At 37.0% G+C, this 16,756-nt stretch overlaps 1 protein-coding gene across 4 annotated transcripts in view; it reads left to right on the top strand.

Moving 5' to 3' along the window:
- Positions 1 to 16,756, top strand: part of asic1b (acid sensing ion channel subunit 1b) — a 394,977-nt gene that overhangs the window by 289,125 nt on the left and 89,096 nt on the right.

Below are 16,756 nucleotides of genomic sequence, written 5' to 3'. Positions count from 1 at the left end.
TGGGATTTGCAATGTTTGGGTTCAGAAAGTGAAAGCTTTCATGTACTTTAGATTCACCTTTGATAGATTGACGCTTGGCTGATTTCCACAGTTGAGCCGCTGCTAACAGAGACAGATCAAGAGTGATTGTGGAGAGTCACGGAAGCCTGAAATATATAGTATCTGTGAGATTTCAGGTGTGTGATACTATGGTAAAGCTCACAGAAGTGTGTGTTTGTGTATGGATGTAGTTTCAAAGGCATAGATTCAACCAGGTACTGGAAATATTCCTCAGAGATTTTGGTCCATGTTGACATGATAGCATTACACAGTTGCTGCAGATTTGCCGGCTGCACATCCATGATGCAAATCTCCCATTCCTTTACATACCAAAGGTGCTCTATTGGATTGGATTCTGGTGACTGTGGAGGCTGTTTAAGTACAGTGACCTCACTGTCATTAAATGATGACCGAAGTTTCATTTTTTAGTGAACTGTCCTTTTAAGTTGATAGGTGAAAGGTGCAGCAGACATTGAGTTGCAGCAAGTGAGGAAAGTTGGCAATGAAACACTGGAGCGAAATTGAATCAAGAAGGCCGTTGGTTGGAAATGAACAGAACCGGTGACGGAAAAGATTCAGATATGAGGTCAAACAGGTCTTCAAGACTCTCTGACACACACACACAGATTCACAAAAGTGTGTGTGTGCTGCAGGCTGAAGTCGACAGTCCTGCCTCATTACTCTTGCTCTGTGTGTGTCTGACAACTGCTGTTATCTGCTTTCCTTCCACACACGCACACACACACCTGCAGCTGTATTAATAGATGCTGGACAGAGCTGAGCGTCCGAGATTCAGACAGCTGGAAAGAGAAAGAGAAGTACAGCTTCTTAGATGAGTTTAGATAGTTTGTCTGTAGAGTTTCATGAATCTTGCCCAGAAAAAAAAGCGCCTGTCTTCATATTTTATCCAAATGCAAAAAGAGGAGACTGAGGGATTAAAATCCATATAAATAAACCCTACTTTACTTTGTTAAAGTAATAATATTATTCCAAATTCTCATTATTGGAGGTAATTGTCAAACATTTATATAAATACATTACTGAAGAAAGTCTCTTCTGCTCAGCGAGGCTTCATTAATGTTATCAGGAAGAGTAATATTGAGAAATATTACTAGAATTTAAATGAACAGTTTTCTTTTTTCATTTATAGTCAAGATTCATAATGTCCTGTCATTAAAAGTTGAGCTTTCTTTTCTTTAGTGAATAAATATCTTTCAGAAAGTGCTTTTATTATATATATATATACTCGCAGTTGAAGACAGAAGTATTAGCCCCCCTGTTATTTTCCCATTTTCTGTTTAACAGAGAGAAGATTTTTTTCAACACATTTCTAAACATAATAGTTTGTTCTTTAGACTATTGAAAAAGAAAAAAATATAGCTTAAAAGGGCTAATAATTTTGTCACTAAAATGTTTTTTTTTTTTTAATAAAAATTACTTTTATTCTAGCCAAAATAAAACAAATACGACTTTGTCCAGAAGGTAAAATATTATCAGACATACTGTGAAAATTTCCTTGCTCTGTTAAACATCATTTGTGAAATATTTAAAAAAGAAAAATAATTCAAAGGGGGGCTAATAATTCTGACTTGTTTTATGTGCAGCTTATTTTTTGCATGTTTATTTTTGTGTTTACTTTTGACCAATATTGTTTGGTTTTTTGAAACATTAAAGTGTGGCAAACATAAAAAAAAATCAGAAATCAGTAAGGGGAAACACTTTCTCACATTGCATAAAATATAAATAAAAACATTCTATATTTGTATACCTGAATGTGTATTTATATAATAAATATACACTCAAATGTATTAAGTAAATGCAAACTTTTATTTTGTAAATGATTAGTCAAGATAAATAGTTAAACAGCAGTGTCAGAAACTATTGCTCATACTGCTATTTGGTTATTGTCATTTTAAAACACTCAACTTACTATTTTTGAATGCAATGTATATCAAAACATGTTTTTTAAAACTATATATTATACATTTTACATGATATGTTTTTACATTTTGTTGTGTTGGTCAAATATACTTATTATAAATGTAGTAAAGTTAGCTTAAGTCAAAATCCTTAGCAAAATTATGAATTCAATGTAATATTTTAAAAATACTTTTCATATATTGTTGATTAACAGAGAGGTTTTCTCGAGAGATTTTAAAGCATAATAATAACTTTTTTTTTCTTTATCGTGATGACAGTACATAATATCTTTCTAGTTATTTTGAAAGATACTAGCATTCAGCTTAAAGTGACAATTAAAAATAAATTAGGTTAATTAGGCAAGTCACTGGACAACAGTGGTTTGTTCTGTATCCAATAAATAATTTTGACTTTAAAAATTGTGTTACACAAATAAATGTTTTTATCCCAGCCAAACTAAAAATAAAAGACTATCCAGAAGAAGAAATATTTTAGGAATTATTTTGAAAATGTACTTGCACAATTAAACATCATTTGGGCAAATACATTTTAAAAAGAACATAAGTCACATAGGGGAAGCAAAAAAATCAGCTGAATAATTATTTATTTGCACCGTGATGCCCAGAAACCAATGTAATTATACTGTTTGATTATTGCTATTCTAAAACAGTCCACAAAAGGACTATTTTTAAATGTAAAATATACTGTATATATTTTTTAAATGCATTACATTTTAATTTGTTGTTGTCAAATATAGTTGTAATTATAAATGGAGTAAAATGTACAGCTTTCAAAGGTCAAAATTATAAGCGAAATTCATTCATTTTCGGCTTAGCCCATTTATTAATCTAGGGTCAACACAGTGGAATGAACCGCCAACTTATCAAGCTTATGTTTTAATGCAGAGGATGTCCTTTCAGCTATAACCCATAACTGGGAAATATTAGCAAAATTATTATATTATTTTGATTATTTTCTTATATGAATGTGCTGTTTAACACATTTTAAAACGTAATAGTTTTAATAACTAATTTTGTTTTTTCTTTGCCATGATGACAGATATTTTTCTAGTTTTTTGTTTTTGCAAGATACCAGTATTCAGCTTAAAGTGACTTTTACAGGTTTAACCAGGTTTATTAGATAAGTCATTGGACAACAGTGGTTTGTTCTGTATCCACTAAAAAAAGGTTGGCAATAATATTGACCTTTTAAAATAGTTTTACACAATTAAAAAAGCTTTTATTCCAGCCAAACTTAAAGTTAAAAGACTTAATAAAAAAATATATTTTAGAAATTACTTTGACAATTTTCTTGTGCATTTAAACATCATTTGGGCGAATGTTTTTTTTTTTTAAAGAACATAAGTCACATAGAGGAAAATGCATGAATATTCATTCATTTTCCTTCGGCTTAGTCCCTTTATTCATCAGGGGGCTCACAGCGGAATGAACCGCCAACTTATCCAGCATGTTGTACTCAGCCCATGCCCTTCTACAATTCACCTGTAGCGCATGCCTTTGACTGTGGATGAAACTGGAGCACCCAGAGGAAACCCATTCCAACACGAGAAAAACATGCAAACTCCACACAGAAATGCCAACTGACCCAGCTGGGACTCAAACCAGCAATCTTCTTGCTAAGGCGACATCGCCATCAGCTGAATACATACATTTTAATTTCTGAAGGAAAAAAAATCTGTCCTTAAAAGCGTTAAGCTATTTGAAATCGATATCTACAAAACTAATCTGTGAGCAAACGTCTTTGAAGGTCTTTCATGCTGAGATGAACCTGTTTGATGTTTTAAAGTTGTTTGACATCACATCGTTGCGAAAACTACAATGCGATGTGTACAAAACCCTTCTCCTTTAGTGCTTCGTATTTGATGAAATCTGCTTTTTCTTTCGTTGTTAACATCAAAGTCCGTGTTGAGCTTCATTTGTGTTCTTCGGAAATTAACATTCGGCGCGAATTTGAATCAAACACGATAAAGCCGCGCAAAGATAACTTGAAGATCAAACAAACAGCTCACAGCGCAGCAAGAGGAGAAAGCGCTGACGTTCAGATGGACACCTGAGGTGGAAAAACTCCAAAAATAAAATGAGTTCAGATGCGAGAACGGCACCGGCTGAGAGTATTAGATCTGGGGGCGAGACTTTGATGTCCCGCTGCTCCGCAAACTGACTGCTGGGAAGTGTGACCTGACACGCATGGGTGCGCCACAGCAGCTGTTTATCTTTCGCAGCCTCTCAGGGAATGCTGGGAGAATGACAGTCTTATTTAATGCGCAGATTGTTTCTGGAGATGCTGTAAAACCCAAAAACTGTTGCACTCTCTTTTTCTTTTTTTAAGGTTAGAGATTCATATCTGCGGTTGACCTGCGTGTGAGAATTTAGCTCGTCCTGTCTTAGAGTCATCCATCAGAATTGGGAAACGCACACACACCGACTCGGCTGATGTGTTTCTGGCTGGGTTTCAATGTTCTCTGCAGTTTAAAGAAAAAGGGCTTATTTTACAGCTTCCCTAAAGTTAGGCAGTTGAGTTGTAGCCGTTTTGAACCCACTCAGCTGATCTCTAGGTCTGGCGGGAGCACTTTTAGCTTAGTTTAAACTAATTCCCTTCAAGGCAAGTCATTTTACTCAGCAGCCATCTTTTAGCCTCTCGGGCACTCTATCTGAATGGGGGAACAACCAAGTCTCCAAAACAGTTTGCCAAGCTTAGGATTAAATTTCATATTTGGAATCACAAATAAAATACTCTAACATTTTAGCATTAACTGTCTTTAAATTTTTGTTTCTAAACGTTTGAATCGAACATGCCCGAGCTAATGCCAAAGACTATGGAATACACAAGACGTGTCACTCGTATAGTTTTAAATTAGAAAAAATGTAACAGTCAATATGACGAATGAAGCCCCGCCTACTAGTGCAGGAGCCAATCAGCGATCGATATAGACTAACGCCCCATTCACACGGGGCATCAGCGTCAACGCTTCCCATTCACTTTGAATGGGTGACATCAGGCATTGCCGAACTGCATTGTGGATCCGTCGACGATGCTTCAGAGGCGTTGCTTGCTGCAGAAGTTGGGACTAGCTCAACTTTTCAAGTGCCGATGGAAGTGTAAGCCAAACAGATCGCTGTATGCAAATACACCAGCTAGACAGTGGCCTATTGCTGACTGAATTTCATTGGCTGACGCTGCTATGACGATGGCTTCAGCCCTAACTTCAGACACGCCTTCAGTCAAGCGTTGACGATGGAGCCCCGTGTGAATGGGGCATAATGGTTCTCTGACGGAGAAGCTCAGACCAAATGTGTGTTTTCACGACAGTTCCTGACAGAAGCAATTACTCAACGCCCACAAACTTGTCAACAAAATAGGTGTGCCAAATCGCATACTTATACACTATTCTACGCTATTTCATAGTGTAAATAGTGTAAGTACTGCGTTCACACTGAAAACTCTAAAAATAATAAGTGCACATTAATTACCCAGATGATGCACTCATTCAGCCGGTAAAATAAAGTGTGGAATGATGGACACTTCACACTCAACGACTGCTGCTTTGCTCGCGTAACGGAAGGGGTGGAGCTATCGGGCGCACAAGTTGGATAACTTTATTTATTTTGGGTTGTGAAAGCGAAATTCTCCTACGAGAGTAATTATACCGGCTCCCGATGAAGAATGCAGTAATACTCACGCCAGAGCAGGTGTTATTTGATAGTTTGGTCATTTATTTCACTGATTTGGCAACTGTCAAATGTCATCAGGGAAACGGGTTGAAATTCCGCTTAGCAAAGTATATTTATGTAGTGTCATCCCAAATGAAACACTAATGCTTTTTTTTACTGTTGAGTGTGTGAGTGCATAGTGTATAGTGTGCCATTTGGGACGCAGCTAAGTCTCTGTCAAAGCTGCACGTTGATGGATTTGCTCTTTAGTGTTTGAACAGTGAAAATTAAACCACTCTGAACTGAACTAAACTGAACTTTAACTCTAAAAACTGCACTTTCAGTGTACTGACACAATCTACATTATAAAAGCACTAAAGATATAAAGATGAATAAAGTTTGATTGATGTAAGTTGAGATGACTAGAAAAAGTTCATTTGATTCTACTAAAGTTAAGTCAGCGAGAGTGTTTTACTGCATAGTAAAATGAGCCTTTTAAAAAGGTGGAGTGTCCCTTTAAGAAGCTGCTTATGTGATGCACATCCAATTTTCTGGTTCCCTTCAGAATGTGAAACCGTTTAAAACGTTGAGCGCGGCTTCTTCAAATGTCAATTATGATATTGTAATCACCATAATCATAGTTAGGCAGCATTGAGCATGTGGATGCTCTTTGTGTGGAGTTTTGTGAAGCATTATTTCTCTTGTTTGAGCAATCTTTCCCTTGGTTTGCTTTGAAAATGTTGTTCTCTCAGAGTCTCAGTCCAACGTGTTAAAGTTAATTTCTCAGCAGATTCACATGAATGTCCTTTTCATTTGATTCAATTCAATCGCTTCAAACATTCTGATTTATTTGAACATGCTTCCTTTTAAAAGACTTAGCTTTTTTATTCTGATTTAAACATTTCAAAAATACATTTGATAATTGTCGCATCTTTTCAGATCAAATAGTACACAAAAAGTGTCTTTTAATCTGAATGTTTTGAACAGACTTTTTCTTATAACTGATAATTAAAATTTCTATTCACTTATTAAAACATCTTAAACTTTGTTTTCTTTGAATTCATGAGGTTTAATCGCTTTGTCTCTTTATACAGTAGGGCTTTTTAAATTGAACATGAATTAAAAGTGCCTCTTGATGTTCATAAACATGATCTTCTATCTCCTGACAGAGGAGCTGTTTATTTAGGACCGTTGAAACAAGACATCAACAAAACACTGAACACTTTTCTATGGGCATTCATTTACATAATAATAGCATTTTGAAGATCCTGAAAATGCAAATTACTTCACAAATAGTGCATGTTTTTGAAAAATATACTGATGCTGATATTGTCTCAGTGTAAATGACTGCATTTTGTTTAAACAATACAATCAAGCAGTTCTGTTTCTAGGTCATACCTGTCAACATTGGGATATAAAATTGCGCATAACCCCTAACCTACTTAGAAGAACTCCCAAAATGACCCCAAACTCTTTAACCTGTTAGCCAGCACTCACTTTCTGGGATTTACACCTACCTAACCTAAAATAGTAACAGTTCTTGACCCCAGTAAGCTTCAAACTAAGAATATGTATTGGAAAGACGACACTTTGAGCTTTACAACAGTACATCTGGAAAGTTTCATGCTCAAAAAATATAAAAAAGTTATACATTATGAAGTAATGAGAAAACTTTGCATCGTGTTCATAATTGATTTTTTCCATATACAAATACATTGTTCATTTAAAGCAGTTTAATTATATATAAGCGTAGTTGAAATCATTACAAATGCAAAGGTTTAGCCTATTAAAATCAATGGCCTTTACAGAATGTTTTTATTCACTGTATTTAATACTGATTAAAGTTACTATGATTATTTAGTTAAGAGCCGCGAATCTCTCATTTTGATCTACTGTTTTGTTTGATAATAGCTATCCCACAGATCTATAATGAAAGCATTTGATTACTTTAGTAACTGTTTGTTTAAAATAAAAGATGCCAGCATGGACATGTTTACATATTAGGTGTATTTTTCTGTTTAAAAGGCTATGAAACCCCCCCTCTTTCAGTTCAAGTCTACCTCAGAAATAAAAAATAAAAAAATGCTTCATGATGGGCGTGTAGCGCTGCGAGCAGGGAGAGTTGTGGCTCTGTCGTGGCCAACAGAGCCACGGAAAAGGAGGGTAGTGAACAACTGTTGTGAGTCGGCTCAAAAAATTTGACACAAACCATGAGGAGATGCATCATTTTGTAGTTTACAAAGTTAAAATGCAAAGGAATAAACAATAATGTAATACCCTGCTGCATTTGTTATTCGTAATTTCAAATTCACATAACCACAATTTGTTTTATCATTATAATCATGTTCATATAAACATCATAAATGAGGAGGACTTCGCTCCTCCTCAATCCCCGGGTCTGAATGCAGACACAGTGGATAGCAGTGAAGCAGGTCTCTTTACCTGTCTATTCGAATCATTAGGCCTGCCAGTAATATGGAGGATTTTAAACATGAGCGAACACGGCAGCACAGATATAGGCAATGTGTCTGAATGGTAACAAACTTAACTGATAAAAGATGAAGTCTGCCATTCTTCAATATTCGTACAGACAAAAATGCTTGCTGCAAACCAACAGCTGTATCGAGTCTGACAGAATTGTGGGGATAAAAAACGTGCAGCAAACCCACAAACGATCACATACAATCAATGCCCAGACGCAGTCTCGCCCTGTCATTGTGTCTCACAGCTTGGCATGTCTGCCTCGCCTTGGGAAAGCACATGCGGTCATGAATAATTAAGAAGCAGGCCCTTCTCATAGGATAAGAAAGAATAATAATGAGAAACCGATGGGTCATCACTCCACAAGCAGATTCACGATAATTCACCGATTTTGAATTCACCACAATTTTTTTTTTTTAAACCCAGAAGATGAAATTAGCTGAGAGAGGCTCAGAATTATCCTGTTTTCCCCACAATTAAAGCTAACATGTTGTCTTAACTGATGCTCACACACAAATCTGTAATATAAATACTTTTTAAAGTACTCCAGGGTGTCTTAAACCTTTCAGAACGAACCCAAATCCAAAAGTGTCCACATTTGCTCCTCTTCAAATCATGTGTAAGCTGATCTGAGAAAGTGTCTTTATCACTATGGAGTGGATGCGTCAGCCAGCACCATGACTGGACTGATTCAGAGGATTTAGAGGTTGCATAGGAAGGGCAACTGTCGATTTACAGCTTTAATGGAAATAAGGTGAATGCGGCCATTTTAATAACAATTTCAACGTTAATTTTAAACCAAAATAAAGCGAAAACATGATTCTCGTGAGCAGCTTTTGCAATCACAACACATTTGAGATCGGCTTTTGATGCTACTTTCACTTTTCATATAAGGATTAAAAATGCAGGAGAAATACAGGAAAATACGAGGATAGAATGGTAAAATTTGGGAGAATCCCTTAAAAACGAGAGGGTTGACAGATGTGTTCTAGGCATAGGCGAACTACTGTAGCTTATTACTGGAAAATCTATATTGTATCATAAGTAGCTCAGCTTCTGACAAGCTACTGAAAAATGAGCTACTTGCTAGCTACCCCCTAGCACTGATGACGAAACACAAGCTTATATTTGCACACAAAGTTCAGCATTGAGGGTATTATTACCACTCGCTTCACTCCCACTCAGTTCAAACCACCATATTGCCCCTCACAGATTGGGGTTTCTTCAAGACTGCCCTCTATATTCCCTCACTCCTCCTCACACTTATTTGAGAAGTGAGGGAACACAAATGCAAGGACGAGGAGAGAAAGCTTTAGTCTATTTCTCCAAATGCAGTGTCATTTAGTTCTCGATCGGCTGAAAGTGCCTCACTTGTCATGCCCACCATCACTGTGTGTCCTTTCACTCCCCTGATGCCCGCCGATGGCTTCTTTGGCACCCAGCAGTGAGCATCCGTCCACTCGCTTTCTCCATCTCATCATGATGGACTTCAGCAGGCTTTGGCCTCCAGCAAACGGCATGACTCTTCTGTCCCATCATGGACACACTGTGGCAGATGAGTTCATCCATTCCCCCAAGCTCCTTCAGCACTGCTCTACAACATTTGCATTCACAGATTTTGCTCCAACCGTACACGTTGGTAGCACGGATTTGCATTAATGGTAAGGGCCTTCATCTTGAGTTTTGGCGCTGGCAGAACTGGGAGGTAATGGAATATATATAATCTGTAATTAGAGTACAGGGATCTCTCGTTTTTCGCAGGAGGTATGTTCTAAAAATAGCCTCCAATAGGTAAAATCCATGAAGTAGTCAGTTTATTTTACAATTATTATAGATGTTTTAAGGCTGTAAAATCCTTCACTACGCACTTTATACTTTTCTCAGACAGACATTGACATTTTTAGACTTTTCTCTCTTGTTTAAACACTTTCAAAGTTCAAACCTTCATAGAAATATAAGTTCAGTATCATAGAATGAATAAATTGATCTTCATTTATTTCTTCTGTAATGGTGCCATAGTCACCTTCTATCCTTTAGCAAGTCCGGAAGTTCAACTTTTTGTGCAATGGTTAGCATCCTTCTCTGCCTTTTGGGTGCTGAATGTTTCGTCAACATTGTGGGGAGAAAACTTGCAAACATACCATACAGCACTATAGAGTCACACCATTAGCGATTGAAGATTTATGTAATTTTGGCAAGATGAACACATTCAGTATTTACAGGAGACAAGGCACGGAGGAGATTGATTGACAATGGTCTACAGCCAATCAGGAAGCAGAACACAATACACTAATCAGGATGCAGAACAAAAAAAAGTGTCAAATTGCACAAAAAACATCTGCAAAACTGAAAAGTGAATTGTGTTTTAGCGAGGCATCACTGTAAACTACTTTTTAAAAATACGTGTAATCAGACTACTGTTACTTTTTTATAGATTACATGATTACAGATTATCTATACAGTGCAGTCATTTCGTATATATATATATATGAGCAATATCACACTCGTAGCAGTGCGATATGGCTGTATATCGGCACTGGTGGGAGGCGTTCCTTCGTGCCCCAACCAGTGCCGATATACAGCCATATCGCACTGCTACGAGTACGATATTGCGTTTATACAACAGTTTGACGGCATAATTGTGTATATAAAAACAAAATCAAACATGGAGAGTCTCAAAAACCCTTTTGTATGAGGAACTAGTTTCTTCCGTGTTGCAACTATTAGATTCACATGTTTAACACCTGTTTGTTCACCTGTGTATTAATTTAATTTGGCGTTATATTCTCCTCATGTCTGCTGTCCTGTGCCAGTTCGTCATCGTCGTTTATACCCTGTCCTGTCGTGTTTCCAGTTCTGATCCCAGTCCAGTTTGTTTATGCATTTATTTGTTTTGTTAATGTTTTCCCTCTCGGGGTAGTTTATTTTGCTGTTTATTTTATTTTTACTATTAATAAATACCCATTTTCTTTGCATTTGAGTCCAATGCAACTACCGATCGTGATATGGGTTGTGTGTAAAGATACCTTCAACTTCTTTAGCATTCATATTTTGACTAGTTCTTTAAGATTTTCATTGATAGTTTGTTTTTCACTTTTCAAACATACTGGAATCTTGTCTTGATTTGTATGTTTTAAGCGTACCACTAATGTTCTTTGGTTTAAACATCTTGAACACTTTATTTCCCAATTCAGACAGTTTCTTTCTAAAGTTGAATGCTCTGATCATTATTTTTCTCGAGCGCTCGCTCCCTTGATTCAAATGTCACGACCATTCTTTCACTTGATCAAATAAATGCAGAAATAAAGCTCATTTTTTAGCTCTCCTGATGAATGTTGCAGCACAGCTCATTAGGTTTTAGAGAAAGTCTCTCTCTCGTTCTCTCTTCCTCCTGCTTGCTCGTGTTTTCTGGCCCTGGCCATGATTTATCCTCTCTCTCCTCATCCACAGCTGCATTGTCTTGTATTTTGTATATTTTCGTCCTCCTTAATTCATCTCTCTGTCTTGCAGTAGATCTCGCCTGCCATCTTCAGAACCGAACTGTCTGTTTTATCACGTGAGCTTGGTCTCCGACCGCAGCTGCAGAGTCTCCGCAGAGGACACTTGGCATCAGTCTGGGTGCTGATATCGGCAGCTTTCCAGATCACTACAGCATACACTAGTAGCGTCTGAGCTTCGGGTTTAGTAGTCTGAATGTTAAATAAGTTGGCGGTGGAACCAGCGCTTGGCTCAATCTCTATTTCATTTAGCTAAGTCTGTCAATCATACATCTTTTTAATACCGGTGCTGTATGTACGTTTATGACTCTTCTAAAGCATAAAAATATCACAATTTGCTTGCAGATATTTGGGAAAATGTGCTAAGTGGACATGCTAGTTTATCTGAGAAACAATGCTATCACTAGTTATTCACCTTTGAGAATGTGCACTTCTTATCTTAATGTCTGTCTTTGTTTTAGGGTGATATTTAATTAATCTTTTCTCTATCTAGCAACTCTTCGGTCTTTTGAACCTAACAGGTAACGTGTCACAGCATCAGTACACTGCTTCAATCTTTCACTTTAACGCTTGTACTTAGTCATTTTAGCATAAACCTCAGACACTGTTGGTTGGTTGCTGTTGGTTGTGCACCTTTTTTTACCAACCAAGTTTGTCGACAATTTATAACAACACAGATCACTCTGCCTACTCAAGCCTCGCAGAAACAGTGATTGACAGATGGTAAATTGTGTTACTTTTCTTTATTTATTTATGATTTGGTTATAGGCGAAGCAATGGCACGGTAGGTGGTGCTGTCGCCTCACAGCAAGAAGGTCGCTAGTTTAAACCTCAGCTCAGTTGGCGTTTCTGTGTGGAGTTTGCATGTTCTTCCTGTCTTCGCGTGGGTTTCCTCCGGGTGCTCCGGTTTCCCCCTCAGTCCAAAGACATGCGGAACAGGTGAATTGGGTAGGCTAAATTGTCCGTAGTGTGTATGTTTTGCAGAGATGGGTTGCGGCCGGAAGGGCGTAAAAACGTGCTGGATATGTTGGTGGTTTATTCCGCTGTGGCGACCTCGGATTAATAAAGGGAATAAGCCGTCAAGAAAATGAATGAATGAATGATTTGGTTATGGATAACACAAAGACCTGTAGGCTACAAATAATTAATTAGTTAAGATTTACATATATATATATTAATAGTTGATGTTAGCTATTTAGTGTTTAATTATCTTATTTTATTATATTTAGATCTCAAAACTATCTTAAAATAAAACTGGCCTCAGGTTTGACAAATCAACAACTCAATACATGAAAGATCTCAAAGTAATCCAAAAAAAAAATAAGTAAGTTGTAAAGAAAAGTTATTGGGGTAATTTTCCCTCAAATATCCTGCATTCATACTTCAGAATGTCACAGTATGTTAAATGCGTTGCACGCTGTTTCTTTGTAATGGAGAAACACCATCATTTGGAAACATGAAGTCCATGCAAAACAAACTAGCGCACTCAATTGTGGCATGGAAAATGTAAGTCGTATTTCAAAAGACGAAGGAATCAAACTTCATCAAATTCAATTTCCCTCAAGAAATGCGGCATCTCGCATTTAGGCAACAATTGCTTTACTTTCACTGGAGAAATCAATGAGCTCTCGTTGTAATGTTTGCCATTTCGTTCCGAATGGAAGGCACTGCATTGCTTTTGCACTTTTTTGTTTTCCCTTTGTTCACCGTGAAATAAAGCACTCCAGATCCCATCAAGGCTATTTTGGGCTGCAAACGATTTTCCCCATAAAACGCAATCTCAGTGGTGGGTCTGTCATGGTTCTGCTTTTTGAGTCTCTTCCTAAATCCACTGGCCCCCGCTATCACTCTGATAAAAGATTAGGCATTGCCACAAACAAGACTTTTCTGCAGTCTAGAAGTTTGTCTCCTGTTAAAGATGTTTATGCTGCCTTAATTGCCTAAATCAAATTAACTTTGTTAGTCATCTAAACTTACATCAACAATACTGACAAAAAAATATTGTAAGATTACATTCAATCAGCCCAACGACAGAAACTGATGAATGGTTGAGGGTTAAACACATGTAAGTCTTTTCCAGCTCTTCTAAAAAGAATTATGATATTTATATTTGTTTTCAGCTTTCAATTCAATTTGACTCCAATTTTAAGTGACCATCAAATTTCTTATTAGCGGGTCTCTTTTGTCGTCCATGTATCAATTTAGAGTTTTTAAATCTGATTCCATACTCTTCAGTTATACGTTCATTAGGAACCCAATGCCGCACAGAGTTTTCATTCCACAGGGTTTGCGTGTTTCTCACGGACATGATCTCTAGTTATTTAGAAAATGCTGGGTTAACTAAAACCCAATTAGTCTGATTGCCTTATGCGTACTTGTAAGTGTAGTAATTTAGTTAGTTTCCATATAACTTGCTAATATCAGTGATAACCAGAAATCGAACAGACTCTGAGCTGAAGTGCCGACTGCTCCTAATAGTCTCCTGCAATTCATTTGGATATCATGTACACAGTATCAAGGTTGCAAAAGCCTCCACATAATCTACTGGATATAAAAGATTTCAGGAGAATTCAGAATGAATTAAAAATCAACCCCTTTTTTTCCAGATGTGTGAAATGAGTGTGGTTAACTCGAAACTTACTGAAAGTTAATTCTACTTATTTGAAAAGAGTTTTGAACTCTTAAACGGTTTGAGTTGCCTTAACTTATTAGGTTTTACAGTACTCAGTTGGTTTGAGCTCTCTTCATTTATCGGTTTTACTGTGCTCCAATTTCTTCGTTTACTCAAATGGATTAAGTTCACAGTACTCATTAGGATTAGTTTTTGAACTTAAATGGTTTGTTGCAATCGGTTTCCTCAAATGGTTTGAGTTTTCTTAACTTTTTGGGTTTTTTGTAATGTTAAGCTTGAGAGCCCTTTAATATGGACAGACTGGATACAGACTCTGAGACATTTCTTCCTTCTCTTTAAATACCCTAGGAGAGCAGGAAATGTTTATTTTGTTAAATTAAAGTTATGGTTGTTTTGTTAAAGATTTACTCATCTGTTAGGGTTTATTCAGAATTTATCAAAGACAGTGAACAATTCCTCCAGTCACACCTGGTTATTTATTTTTATTTTTGCTTGTTTATTTAACAGGGACAATACACTTGACATTGTTATATAAAGATAACCGATGTTTTGCGTACATCCTCTCTAAAAAAAAAAATAGTGATTATTTGTTCTACCCAAATATTGGGTTGAGACATTTGGGTAATTTTTGGGGGTTATTTTCAGAGTCTTGGGTAGTTTCAACCCAGATCTTTGGGTAAGATCAACTCACAGCAGGGGCTGACCGGGATACCACATATTGTGTACTAGTTTGTTTAAATGCATTGAAAATAAAGTAACATAAACACAGATTACTTGGGTTAACTTAACCCCTTATGTGTTCTGTCCCATATTTACCCAACAGTAGGGTTAAAAACAACCCAATTTGGGTAGTTTTTAACCCTGTGTTTTTTAGAGTGTAGGGCATATAGCATAAAGCTAATTTGCAGCCCTCGTCCGTGGTTAGGCTTTACATTAAAAAATAAACAAACAGGAAAAAAACAATACAACAAACATGTACAATACAGTGCCACAAACATAAAATGTAAGTCAGTCTGCATGGGGTAATGTAAACCTGACCAACCTAAAAGAATAATACTTAATGTTCACATTGCTGTAAACATTTCACCCATTCTTTAAGCTTTACCGAAAAAGAAAAAACTGAGTTCTGACTGTAATTTTAAATCAACAGGCATGGCTATCCATAGATGTCAACCTTTCACTGAAAAGGATGACTGACCCATAGTGGTTCTGCATCTGTGGATTCTACAATTTCCACTTACTGCCCTCTAGTCTTTGCCCCATCACTGCTGAATTTATGAACCAACTCACAGACTACTTTAGGGGCAAGACCATGTATACACTTAAACATGCTTTATATCAATACTAGAGGAGAAGGAAAGTTCAGGGAAGAGGGCAACAATATGCCAAACGTCTATCCTGGGCCTTTTTCTTCAGATTTCAGAGTTTTTGTTCTTTTATTACAGGGCACGTTTAAGTCTGAGTGAACTCTATCCCAACAATATTAAGTTTTGTATGGTAAACCATTTTGTTGAATCCTCATTACTTATTTAAAATAATTTAAAGCAACTTAACAACATTTCAAGAGTTCACACTTAACTGATGATTGATTATAAAGCATGTTTGGCATGCTGTCACTGGAGTGAGCCCTAGGCTCATAAGATCCTCAAGCCCTGGGTTCTCTCCCAGTTGAATGGTGAGAGGGGAGTTTGAGCTCAGGTAAGTCTCTTGAACTCTCCTGCTTATTTAAGGCTAATAACAAATTAGGGATTGGTACAGAGAGATATATTGCTGATTAAGAGCTTGTCTAGGGTGCTAATTTAGTTTGGTCAATTCACCTACAGTATGTCACAAGTTTTTGGACTGTGGGATGAAACCAGAGAACTTGGGGAAAACCCACGCGAGCACTGGGAGAACGTGTAAACATAGAAATGTCTACTGGCCTGTTAGAGACTTGTACCAGTGACATTCTTGCTGTGAGGCAACAGTACTAATCACTGGGTCACTGTTCTGCCCTATAGAGTATATGCCGAAGTATGCTAAAGGACTTTTAATTTGCCAGTAACCTGGGTTAAGCGATTTTGGTGAACTGTATGCCAATGCAAAATCGACACATTTAAGGTCTGTTTTCTTTAAAAATCAGCGATCTCCACTGGCTGAGTGATATCCGATGTAAAGTGGGTGTCAGATTGTACAAGAAGCACTTTTTTTCCCGCCATGTCTTTATAATATGAGCACTTATTTTACCCCAGTATTTTCAATGTAGCTTCTGCGCTAGCCTGCCGATTCTCACGGGAGCTCGCAAATATACATATTTTTGTCTTGTTTTACGTTTGAGCAACTAAATAAATGGCAAAGTCTATTAACTGATTATATTTTAATTACATTACAACATTGATGCTGTAGACGGAACCGAATAAAATTGAAAAAAGTCACATTAACTGGTCAGTGGAAGTTTATCAGTATGGGAAGAAACACTAGCTCAACATTTACCCTATTGAGGAAAGGAAAGGAGGAGTTGGGGTGGAAGGGGGGTT

This window comes from Danio rerio, chromosome 22 (genome assembly GCF_052040795.2).
Source record: "Danio rerio strain M-AB ecotype USA chromosome 22, GRCz13ab, whole genome shotgun sequence".
NCBI classification, from domain to species: domain Eukaryota; kingdom Metazoa; phylum Chordata; class Actinopteri; order Cypriniformes; family Danionidae; genus Danio; species Danio rerio.
This window is presented reverse-complemented; position numbering and strand designations above follow the sequence as displayed.